The 12,411-nt window shown below is 39.5% G+C and overlaps 1 protein-coding gene across 3 annotated transcripts in view; it reads left to right on the top strand.

Annotated features, from left to right (window-relative positions):
- Positions 1–213: 213 nt before the first annotated feature.
- Positions 214–12,411, top strand: part of hdx (highly divergent homeobox) — a 153,332-nt gene continuing 141,134 nt past the window's right edge. For 2 of the 3 annotated variants that reach the window (XM_072271231.1, XM_072271229.1), the window contains exon 1: positions 214–308. The gene's annotated coding sequence lies outside the window, so the exon portion shown is untranslated. Of the gene's footprint in view, positions 457–12,411 lie in introns of all 3 variants that reach the window. The other variant, XM_072271233.1, reaches the window with a different exon arrangement.

Here is a 12,411-nt window from a genome sequence, read left to right as displayed (position 1 = left end):
CACGCTGAAGCCTCAATTAATGGAATCTGGTGTAATACTTCTGTTTCAGACACTGGAGCCTGCTCGGGCCCCAGCACCACGGAGCAAGCACGCCCGGGGCGAGAAGGATTATTTCCGACCGCACATGCGCACTCGGCGCTCGAGTCATTTGGAGGGTTCAGCGCAGGGCGGGTCGCCATTGGCTGATGTTGCCATGTACGTCATGATCATGAGAGCAGGTGTGATTGGACGTGGTTGATTTTATTGTCTGGCTCGGAGAGCAGAATTCTGCTGAATTGATATTCTTCTGATTTTTGCAGGGCTTCAAGGTACGCGCAGCTGATTTTACCATGAATTCAACTGAATTTAGAAGTTTTTTTTTCAACCCGCGCCTTTCTCAGGTTGCGGTGGTGGACAGGAGGGTCGGTAAAAGTGGCTAAAGTTGGCAGTTGAGCGTGGCCTGCCCGCCGGCTGCTGGTAGGTCATCCACCCATTGAATATTCAAGTTCAGACTTCCTAAATCAAGTCATGGCGCCGCCACCCGCAAACTTCCCGTTAACTAGCCCGCGCTACTGCTCCATGCCGCCACCCCCTCCCCTTCGGCCGCCACTCCTCCTGTTTGCCCGACCCTACCCCATCGCACTCCTCACTCCAACTCTTCCCAGCCCTCCCCTGCGCGCGCGACGGCGAGGCTGCTCAGGGAAGATTTCACGAGAGCGGCGCGGCCCGGCCCGGCCGGGCGGGCGGGCGTTTGGCTCTGCTCATGCGCAGTGCGGCTGATGGCTGTCATTGGCGGCACGTGTGGGGGAGGGGACAACATCTTGTCTGTCAAACACAGCCAAGCGGTCTCGTTGTGATGGGTAATCAACCCATTTAATTAACGCGGAGTGCAGTAATGTTTCTCAAAATGTTCTGGAATGATCCGAGAGTAACCAAAACACAATCTGGTTTAGTGCCACACTACATAATACAAACCGAGAGAATACAACACGTTCTCTATGTGCAATATAAACGTTGTTCAGCACATACATATACAACGAAGCGCAAAACATTGCATTGTTATATAGGGCAGTCGCACGCTGGGACTAATATAGTTTAATGCATTACACAGTGCGACAGAATTATTGTTTTTTGCATAATTATAGTAGAGAATGTCATGAATAGCAGAACAATTTAGCATCATTTTAAACTGTTGAGTGAAAGCACTTTGTGCCATTGCGGAGTAATCTAATAAATCGGAATATAAAGTTCACCACAACATAATCTCTTAAAATTCAGTGCAAATTAACTTGGCATGATGTAACAAATCAATAAACTGTAATTTAGTGCAATGCAGTTCGGCATTTGTTTAATGCTCAGAAATGTAATTGATAGAATAGCATTTTGCACAGCATGATTTGATTCAAAACACATCATACAATTTATTGTGCAACATGATCTAATTCAAAGCACGGCAATGTAGGTTTTGATTCTTCTAAACTTGTTTGATTCAATTTTTTATGCTCCTTGAATACTGTAGTTAAAATTATAAATAAATTAACCCTTTTGTCAAAGCCTTATTGTAAAATAGTTATTTGTATTGTAAAGAAAGTAAATGGCAATTACAGTAGCTAGGATTAGAAAGCCCCACTGCATATTGCTCTCCATTGTCTTGTTGTGGTATAGCTGTAGGAGTAAGGATAAATTTCTGTAATAATTATCACAATGAAAGGGTTATGTTTGGAAATGGGTTGAGTTTCTTAATGGGACTGGGACTGTTGTGATCTTACTTTTTCTAAGTGACTTCTTGTACTCATAAAAAGAATACATTGTAACTTAGTTTATTGTAGTCTTTGGCATGCACCTGTCTGACTTTGGAGTAGGGAGGCAACTTGTGCATCTAATTAACTTAAAGACAGCTAGTTATTGCTTTGATTCCTAAGTCCCATGCAGGTTTCCTTCTTGTACCTTTTTCTTACCCATTGAAATTCTCCTCATGTGATATTGGGTAACACCTTTGATAATTTCAAAATTGTCGTGGTAAACTATGCTGATGCTAAGTGGTATTTTACATAGAAAACTGTGTTTTAAGTTTATTCTCCTGCTCCGGCCTCAAACTCTTATCAGAAGGGTACTCAAATTGTCTTTATAGCATTGTTATTATGCTCCTACCACTGGGCAGTAAATTTAATTCACTTACCCTCACTATAACCTTAGTTCAGCTGCTCTAACTCAATATAAATATTTTCCAATCTATTTGGCTCTTTATCAAAATGATTTGACACCAAATCAAAACAGTACAGACACAGGTAATAAATTGCTTTCCCAAGGTTGAATTTTTGACATTGTCCACTTCAAACTAACTTCTGAAAACTTTGACTGTTTATAACAACAACTTTTGATTTTTTATTGTCTTTTCTTTATCCATTCATTTTGTCCGCTATGCTCCTCCCACCTTATTCCCAATGAGCTGCTTACAACTTCCCATCAAGGTCATTGTTATCTGACTTTTTTCCTGCTCTTCAATTGCCTTTCAATTGACTTTCCTCCATATTTGTTTTTCTCCCTCTAAAGTTTCATAGATTTTGTACCAAAAGGCTCCTCATTTCTACCCTTTACCATGGTATTGAACTGGCGGTTATTAATAATGTGCCAGCATCAAAGAAACTACTTTAGACCATAAGACCACAACACGTAGGAGCAGAATTAACCATCTGGCCCATCGATTCTGCTCCGCCATTCAATCATGGCTGATCCATTTTTTCCCCTCCTCAGCCCCAATCCCTGGCCTTATCCCGGTGACCTTTGATGCCATGTCCAATAAAGAACCTATTAAGCTCTTCCTTAAATACACCCAACAACCTGGCCTCCACAGCTGCATGTGTTAATAAATTCCACAAATTCACAATCCTCTGAATATAGAAATCCCTCCGCATCTCTTTTTTAAATGGACGCCCCTCTATCCTGGGGCTGTGCCCTCTTGTCCTAGACTTCCCCCACCATGGGAAATATCCTTTCCACATCTACTCTGCCTAGGTCTTTTAACATTCGAAAGGTTTCAGTGAGATTCCCCCCCTTGCAGTGAGTACAGACCTAAAGCTATCAAATGTTCCTTGTATGATAACCCTTTCATTCCTGGAATCATCCTTGCGAATCTCCTCTGAACCCTCTCCAATGCCAGCACATAATTTTTTAGATGAGGGGCACAAAACTGTTCACAGTATACAAGGTGAGGCCTCACCAGTGCCTTATAAAGCCTCAGCATCACCTCCCTGTATTTGTATTCTAGAGCTCTTGAAATGAATACTGACATTGCATTTGCCTTCCTCACTACCAACTCTACCTGCAAGTTAACGTTTAGGGTGATCTGCATTCCAGATTTTTGGATTTTCTCCCCATTTAGAAAATAATTTGCACATTTATTTCTTCTACTAAAGTGCATGACCATGCATTTTCCAACATTGTATTTCATTTGCCACTTTCTTGCCCATTCTCCTAATCTGTCTGAGTCATTCTGCAGCCTACCTATTTCCTCAACACTACCTGCCCTTCCACCAATCTTCATATCATCTGCAAACTTGGCAACAGAGCCATCTATTCCATCATCTAAATCATTTATATACAACATAAAAAGAAGCGGTCGCAACGCCGACCCCTGCGGAACGCCACTAGTCACTGGCAGCCAACCAGAAAAGGGTCCTTTTATTCCCACTCGCTGCCTCCTACCAATCAGCCAATGCTGTAAGCATGCCAATGATTTTCCTGTAATACCATAGGCTTTTAACTTGGTAAGCAGTCTCATGTGTAGCACCTTGTCAAAAGCCTTCTGAAAGTCCAAATATACAACATCCACTGCATCCCCTTTATCTATCCTAGTTGTAATCTCCTCAAAGAATTCCAACAGGTTTTTTAGGCAGGATTTTCCATTAAGGAAACCATGCTGACTTTGTCCTATCTTGTCCTGTGTCACCAAGTACTCCATAACCTCATTCTTAACAATTGACTCCAACATCTTCCCAGCCACCACACATCAAAGTTGCTGGTGAACGCAGCAGGCCAGGCAGCATCTCTAAGAAGAGGTACAGTCTTCCCAACCACTGAAGTCAGGCTAACTAGTCTATAATTTCCTTTCTGCTGCTTTCCTCCTTGAAGAGTGGAGTGACATTTGGAATTTTCCATCCTTTGGCACCATGCCAGGGCAATAATTTTTGAAAGATCATTACTAATGCCTCTGCAGTCTCTACTATTACCTCTTTCAGAACCCTAGGGTACAGTTCATCTGGTCCAGGTGACTTGTGTACCCTTAGGTCTTTCAGCTTTTTAAGCAAAGCAAAACTTTTTAAGCACTTTCTACCTTGTAATAGTAACTGCACTCAGTTCTGTTCCCTTACACTTTTCAACACCTGGCACACTGCTAGTGTCTTCACAATGAAGACTGATGCAAAATCCTCATTTAGTTCATCTGCCATCTCCTTGACCCCTGTTGTTATTTCTCTGGCCTCTTTTTCTATATCCACTATCATCTGTCCTTTTTTTTTTGCATACTTAAACACTTTTACTGTCCACTGTGATGCTGTTTACCAGCTTGCTTTCATATATCATCTTTTCCCTCCTAATGATTCTTTTAGTTGGCTCTATGTAGGTTTTTAAAATCTTTCCAATCCTCTGTCTTCTCACTAATTTTTGCTTTGCTGTATGCGCTCTCTTTTGCTTTTATATTAGCTTTGACTTCCCTTGTCAGCCACGGTTGTACTATTTTGCCATCTGAGTATTTCTTTGTTTTTGGAATACATCTATCCTGCACCTTCCTCATTATTTCCAGAAACTGACGCCATTGCTTCTCTGCTGTCATCTCTGCGAGCATCTCCTTCCAATTTACTTTGGCCAACTCCTCTGTCATACCACTGAAATTTTCTTTACTCCACTGAAATACTGCTAAGTCAGACTTTACTTTCTCCCTATCAAATTTCTTCCTTAGGGTTCTTTTACCTTTCTCTCCCTAATCACTTCTGGTTCATTTCAGTCAGCTTGATGACAATCTGCTCTAAAAAGCCATCTCATAGGCATTCAAGAAACTCACTCTCTTGAGATCCATTACCCTGATTCCCTCAATTAACCTGCATGTTGAAATCTCCCATCACTATCAGAACATTGTCCTTTTGACAGTCCTTTTCTATTTCCTGTTGTAATCTGTGGTCCACGTCACAGCTACTTTTTGGGAGGCCTGTATATAATTGCCATCAGGGTCTTTTTACCCTTGCAGTTTCTTAACTCAACCCAGAAGGATTCAACATCTTCCGATCCTATGTCATGTCTTTCTACTGATTTGATGCCATTCTTTACCAGCAGGGCCACAAATCTGATGCAAAACAACAAATTTCATGTCATATAAGTCACTCATAATTCTGTCTTCCTGTGAATACTTCTTACCGCTATCTGGTTGAATGGGACCGCATTTGTAGGATTACTTTTGGGAATTTGTAGTTGGAGTTGTATCTGTTTTCTGTCCTAAAATATGTGTTGTTTTCTTCAGCATCCCACTGTCATTCTTGATGTCTCTGTTATCTCTTAATTGTTAGAATAGTTGGCTAACATCCAATACTTGCTCAAAGTTCCTTCTCCAAAACAACTACAAAAATTAAAGTTTGATCATCATTCCATACCACAATGTTCCCTGATTTCTGGCTCCATACCTTCCCCTGCTCAATATCTGAAGCTGCATAGGGTTCTTGCAACCTGAGTGTCATACTTGACCACAATTATGAGGATAACATACCAACAATTTTTTTAAAAGGTCCTTTCTTCTATAGTATGGCCTGACTACTCCCCTGCTTCCCTTTGAAAAATTTGTTCATGTATTTGCTATCCCTATACTTGATTATTCCAATATCCTTATAACTATTATCCCTTTTTCTGCTCAATGTAAGCCGTCATGTTAATTATTAATGAATGCCATTCACTCTGTGCAAGAAGCCCTATATTGTTACTAAAAGAAACAACCTGAGGGTGGGGATTTTGAAACTATATTCCAAGTCTGTGCTTTCTGTAATCACTCCCCAGGTACTTCCAGCCTAGAACCTTTTGAGTTCCACTAATTCTATCCTCTCAGAAGTTAATTAATATTGATGTCTGCATTTTCAGTTGCCAGAGTTCCCTAAATGTCACTATGCCTCTTGCAACTGAGTCACTGCTTTAAGAGCAACTTGGTTTGTTAAGGTGGTCAGAGCTGTGGGGCTGGGGGTGGTAGTGAGGATAAGCTTCCACTATTAAATGCTCCCAATGGCGTGCATCTCAAATAGCCTCTGACAACCAAGTTCAGCTCCTGGCTTTCATGTGTGGCTTAGCCCAGTGGAACAGTTTGTACTGACAGAAGGGACAAAGGCACCTTACTGGCACCTTAAAACCAGTCACTTGGGGCAAATGGGACTCTTCAGCCATGGTTGGCAGCTCATTAGAAGAAGGAGAACTTTGATCTCAAACCCACTCTTGGGGAAGGCTTTGGGAGTAAACCACGAGCAAAAATCTTCAGTCCCTCAGGAGACGTGTTGAGATCAACGCTGACTGACAACTCTTGCGACACCACTTGTGTCAAACTGTGTTGGTCTCTGCCATTCCTTTGGATTCATCAGCTGTATAGAGAGGGGGGAGGGAGCCTGTTACGTTGGCAACAGCTTGCTGTCCAGGCTTGCGTAACATTTAGACAGCTGGCACACAACATCCATGGTCAACCTCGAACAACGGAGGGCTTCCGTTGCCTCAGCTTTTGTCTCAGTGTCATTTTTTTTATTTGATGAGGCACCAATAATAATTCTTTCAATGAGTGATGAATCAAAGATTCTAGGTATGCAGGGCTTGTGTGAACTATCACAGGCACCCAAAACATATTATAATTGTATTAGTTCTAACTTGTTGTACAAGACTGGAAGTTTAGATATAACTGAAAGGTGGAAAGTTGGACAATAATTCAGCTGGCTGTATAAATCTTAAAATTTGCTGCATTCTGTTTAGAGTAACAGGTGTCATTTTTCAGGTGCATTTACACTTCAGCTAAGTAACAAGTTTTGAACTAATGCCCTATACTTAAAAAGCTAGTGTTGGTAAAAATACAGTTTGTTTCACACTGATGGTAGTAAAAATAAGCATCAAATATGCCTTAATTCAAAGGGATGCAATTTGTCGGTGTTCAGTTGAAAATTATTGCCGGAAAACTTTCTTTTTGGGTACCTGTGGCAGTGTCAATTATTCATGAGTTAACAACCTAGTTGATGTAATTTTACCTAGACTTTCAAATGATCTGTGATAATGCTGTCTACAATAAGCTAATACATCGTAGTTGCGGAACATGGAGTCAGTACATACATTGTGGAAGAGATTTCTGGCTGGCTGCAGGGTATAAAGCAAAGAATGGGATTAATTGGTAGCTATTTGTAGTGAAAGAACAAGGATAATGATATTCCATCAGGATCAGTGCTAGGGTTGCTCTTGCTCACACTTTACATTAGAAATTTAGTCTTTGGAATTGAACACTTTTTTCTAAGCTTATAGTGGATGTCGATTGGGAAAGAAGTATAAACAGTATGAAACAGGAACAGATCCTAGGAAACCATGAATAAGTTCGCAGAATGGGCAAATATTTGGCAAAGGAAGTGGAATGTAAGTAAATGCCAGATAGAACATACTTTATAGGTCTGAAGAGGTATTATAAGAAATACGACATTCCTGCTGGACATAGGGTCAGACTACAACTACACCAGGCACTAAAAGTTGTGCGAGAGGGTAGCAAAGCCGTCAAAGTAACACATATTTGGATTTATTTTCAGAAGGATGGAATTGAAAAGGATGGCAGTTGTACTTAACCTATTTTGAGCCTTGGTTAAAGCAAATTAAGAATACTGTCTGCAGTTCTCTTTGCCGTATTATGAAATATAAAGATATTTGAGGAAGCACAAAGTAAATTTGTAAAGATTATATCACCTTTTAAAAAGGATGTGTTGGATCTTCTGTGTATTTTTTGGAAAAATAAGTCTAATAGAGATCTTCAAAATCTGAAAATTTTTGATAGAGTGAAGAGAATAAGTTCTGTTGTGGTGAAGAGTATAATTTGAGATCACCAATACAAAGTAGTCACCAAAACATCCAGTAGAGAATTCAAGAGAAATTTCTTTGCACAAATAGTGATTAGAATATACAATAAATTATTGCATAAAGTGGTGTAAGATCGTTGAAGAAGCATACGAAGAAGGGAACAAAAGATTTTGCTCATTTAACTAAGGTAAGTGGCAGAGGCCTGATAGAAGCCAAAGTGCTGAGAAGGAGTGTTTGTTCCAATTGTCTTGTTTTGTTCTTATTTTTGTATTGTAGTTCTGCAGAACATACCGTGAGTACATCATGGAGAAATACTCTTTTCGTGATCAATTTGCCTTAATTGCAATTGTGATAAAATTTTAATTTTCTTTCTAAGTGATGTTATAAATTTTGACCTTTTAAATGCCAAGGGAACTGATGTTGAAAATTTTACACAGATTCAACTGAATGATTTGTTCAAAGAGCAGCAGGCTTGCTGTTACTGTGAAGTGATAACACAAGAGAAGCAGATTACCTTTTCTGAATGGCATTTTTGAATCAAATGTTTTTTTTGGAACAGTTTAAGGAATTTTACAAAGTAGTTAAAGATTAGCTTTACTTGTCATATGTACATTGAAATACATGGTTAAATGCATCGTTTGTGTCAAATCAAATCAGTGAGGATTATGCTGAGCATCCTGCAAATGTTGCCATGCTTTTGGCACCAACATAGCATGCCTACAGCTTAGTAATCCTAATTAAGTGTTTGGAATGTGGGAGTAAACCAGGGTACCCAAAGGAAACTCATGCAGTCATGGAGAAAACATATAAACTCCTTACAGACAGTGCTGGGAATTGAATGGCAGTCTTAGAGGTGGTAGTGCGAAGCGATTGTGCTAACTGCAATGCTACCGTACCACACGAGTTTCATGAACACCATCATTAGTACAGTCTTATTAAAATTAACTTGCATGTCAATAGGATTTAAATCTCACACATAGCATGGTGGATTTTAACTCGTCACTGGATTGTCAGTTCAGGTCTCTTAAGTCATGGTCTAAGAATTTAACCTCTGAATCATTTCTTTTACATGGGAATTCCAACAATTGATCCTGTGAACATTTTGTATCTAGCCCATCTAAGGCAAATGAATCCATTGGGTAAAGGTTAATCAATACTAGTTTTATATTTTGCATCATCAAAATGGATTGTACTGTCCAGCAAAACTTTTCAGATGTTTATGCTAGGATCCTGGGCCTATTCAGTTTTTCTCTGATGGTTCAGTTTTGATCTAGTATAGTATTGTGCAAAAGGCATGCTAGTTTTTTATATAAATGTTGTTTTAGATGTTTATTTTTTGTCTTCTGCATTAGTGTGTCAGTAGAAAAGAGCAAATTTGGATTTCCAAACATTCATTTTCCAAAAAATTAAATGTTAGAGAAATTTTTGTATTTTCTTTAAGAAAGTTGCATATCATGCAATAGACCATTTTCCAAATTAAAAACTTGATGACTCTGTAGGTACATAGCCCAGTACATGATTAAACAAAGATAACAAATGTGCTAATGATCAATGATGTAATGAGTTGAATGAACTAAACTGATTAACTGAAACAGAAATGGATGAAGAGAAATCAAGCTGGGCAAAGGGCACCCAAACTAAAAGGTGAAGGTGTGGCAGATGTGACAGTATAACCTTCATTTTTTCTAACACCATGTCAAGAATAGGCATAGCAAAAGGGCACAAGGTGGTCATCCTGCATCAACAAGGTCTCCTAAGCAGAAATTTCACAGCAGGCAGGAGTTTTAATGTGTGCTGTCCAATCTCTTCTGAAGAAGCACAAAGAAACAGGAACGGTTGAGGACCAGAAATGCAGTGGTCAGCCATGGAAACTGAGTGCAGCAGACAAGAGATACATCAATCTGTCATCCCTTCTAATTGGGAAGAAGTTTAGTACTGCTATCAGCTCTGAATTCATGGAAGCCACTGGAACCTAAGTACACCTCTCTATAGTCTGGAGAAGTCTTGTCAGAAATGGTCTTCATGGAAGAGTTGCTGTCAAAAAGCCATTTCTCAAAAGTGGAAACAAAGCCAAGAGACACACAAAAACACAGTGACTGGGGTGCTGAACAATGGCAGTAAGTGCTTTGAACTGACAGGTGAAGATTCAAAATTTTTGGCTCAAACGGAAGCCAATTTGTAAAGGACCTGGAGAGCACTACATGGATGAGTGTCTGTAGCCAACAGTGATGCATGGCAGAGGTTTCCTGCAGTTTTGGGGCTGCATTTCTCTAAATGGAGTTGGTGATCTGGTCACAATTATGGAATCCTCAATATTGAGAAGTAAAAGCAGCTTCTCATCTATTACGCAATACCAACAGGGAGGCGTCTCATCTGTCCTAACATCATTCTGCAGTAGGGCAATGACCCCAAACAGGCGGCCAAGGTCATAAGGAATTTTCATTGAAAAGAAGAATAAGGGGTCTGCAACAGATAAATGGTCTCCACAGAGCCCTGATCTCAACGTCGTGGAGGCTGATCTCAAACAAGAGAAAATCTGCAGATGCTGCATATCTGAATAACATACTCAAAATGCTGGTGTTTTGGGCTGAAACCCTTTGGCAGGACATTTTCTTGGATTACCTGGAGAGACAGAAGTAAGTGAGATAGCCTAGGTCTGCAGAAGAACTGTAGCAAGTTTTCCAAGCTGCTTACAACCTACCAGACAATTTTATTATAAAACTGCATGACTGTCTCTAGGAGAATTGATGCCATTTTAAAGGCAAAGAATGGTCACACCAAATATTGATTTGATTTAGTTTTTCCACTGTTTACTGCTCCATGTAGTATATTTTTTGACATTTAGAAACTTATTATTTTATTATTTTTGAAAACATCTTTGCTTTACAGAATTGTTTTACTTGTGCCTAAGACTTGCACAGTTCTGTAATTTTTCATATTTTCTCTGTGCCTCCATAAGTTTTTGGTCATAGAGAAAAAAATATGTAGAGTAGTTCAACTATTGACTAAATGCAGGCGGGTAGTGGTATTAGTCTCTGTTTAGAAATAATTTGACTTAAAGTACAACAGCACAAGAAAATAGCTTAAGTGGATTATTTGGATGTTTAAAACTGGTGTGTATGATCATATCTGAACTACTCTAGGACGTTGGTTCATCTTCTATGACAGATCCTCATAACACTCAACTCCATTAGTCTTTCTTTTAGAAAAAATTATCTACCTCCTCTTTACCTATTATGAGCTCGCTTCCTCAAGTCTGGGGCAGAGTATTCCAGAGATTACGAATAAGCTCTTCTTGGGCTTCCAGTCAGGTACAGTTGGAGAAGAGTTTATTTGTCATATACACTAGGAAAGCAGTAGATCCTTTGTCATTCCCATAGATTCATCACCTTCTGCAAGAAGAAATTTCTTCATACTTTGGTCTTAAGCGACTAGCACCTATCTTGTAACTGTTCAAGATTTCCCTGTCAATAAGGTTGCCTCCTATTCTTCTAAAACAAAGAATCCACACCAACTAGTTTAGCCTCTCCTGATAGGATATTTTCCCATCCCAGAGAATAGCCGTGGCAATCTGGTTTGGATTGCCTTCAATGTTACTATATCACTCTTAGATAAAATGATGCCTCACCAACACTCTACACATTGTGTCAAAAGTTCAATGTTCCAATAGAAAACACAACAGCTCTCAACAGATGGTTTGGTGATAGAGTCTCTGCTAATTATTTTCAGCAACTGAAACCAAAAGCTTTCAAGCCCCAACTTCACTTGTCACTTGCCTAGCCCCCAATATGAGAGGGGAGGGAGGAAGGAGTTCATTTCTTTGGAAGGGAAGTAATGTTATTATTTAAGGATTGTGGTGAAAAGTCTACAGTTTGGCCATGTGTTGAAGTGACCAGGCATTTATGGCAAGCACTTAAAAGGCTTGGTGATGTTCTTAAATTAATGGAGTTTGGCTCCAAAATAGAATGTTTTTTAAGGTATTGAAAATGTAATAAGAGAGTTACAGAGATTGATATAGATGTGTTTTCAAAAGTCTGTCACAAAATATTGGGTTTAATATTTGTAGAGGTTTCAGAACGTTATTGTGTCTAGTGATGTTAATCAAGTACTCAGGTCCTTAATTTAAAGAAACTTGCATTCACTCTACAATGTTCTGAAATTCATATCTGATCCCACTGATGTAATGCTTCCATTCTCTCAGTACAAAAAGTATAAAATTGGGTTTGGTTTTTTTTTGTATTTTGCAGATCTTCCCACAATTGGTTATTGGCTTAAAACATGATACTGTTGGATTCTGATGTTTTTAATCCAAGGTTCTTTTGGAAGTTAGGAAAGGGGCGCAAAACTTGTTGCTTCATGATTGTTTTA

Source organism: Mobula birostris, chromosome 10 (genome assembly GCF_030028105.1).
Source record: "Mobula birostris isolate sMobBir1 chromosome 10, sMobBir1.hap1, whole genome shotgun sequence".
NCBI lineage: Eukaryota > Metazoa > Chordata > Chondrichthyes > Myliobatiformes > Myliobatidae > Mobula > Mobula birostris.
This window is presented reverse-complemented; position numbering and strand designations above follow the sequence as displayed.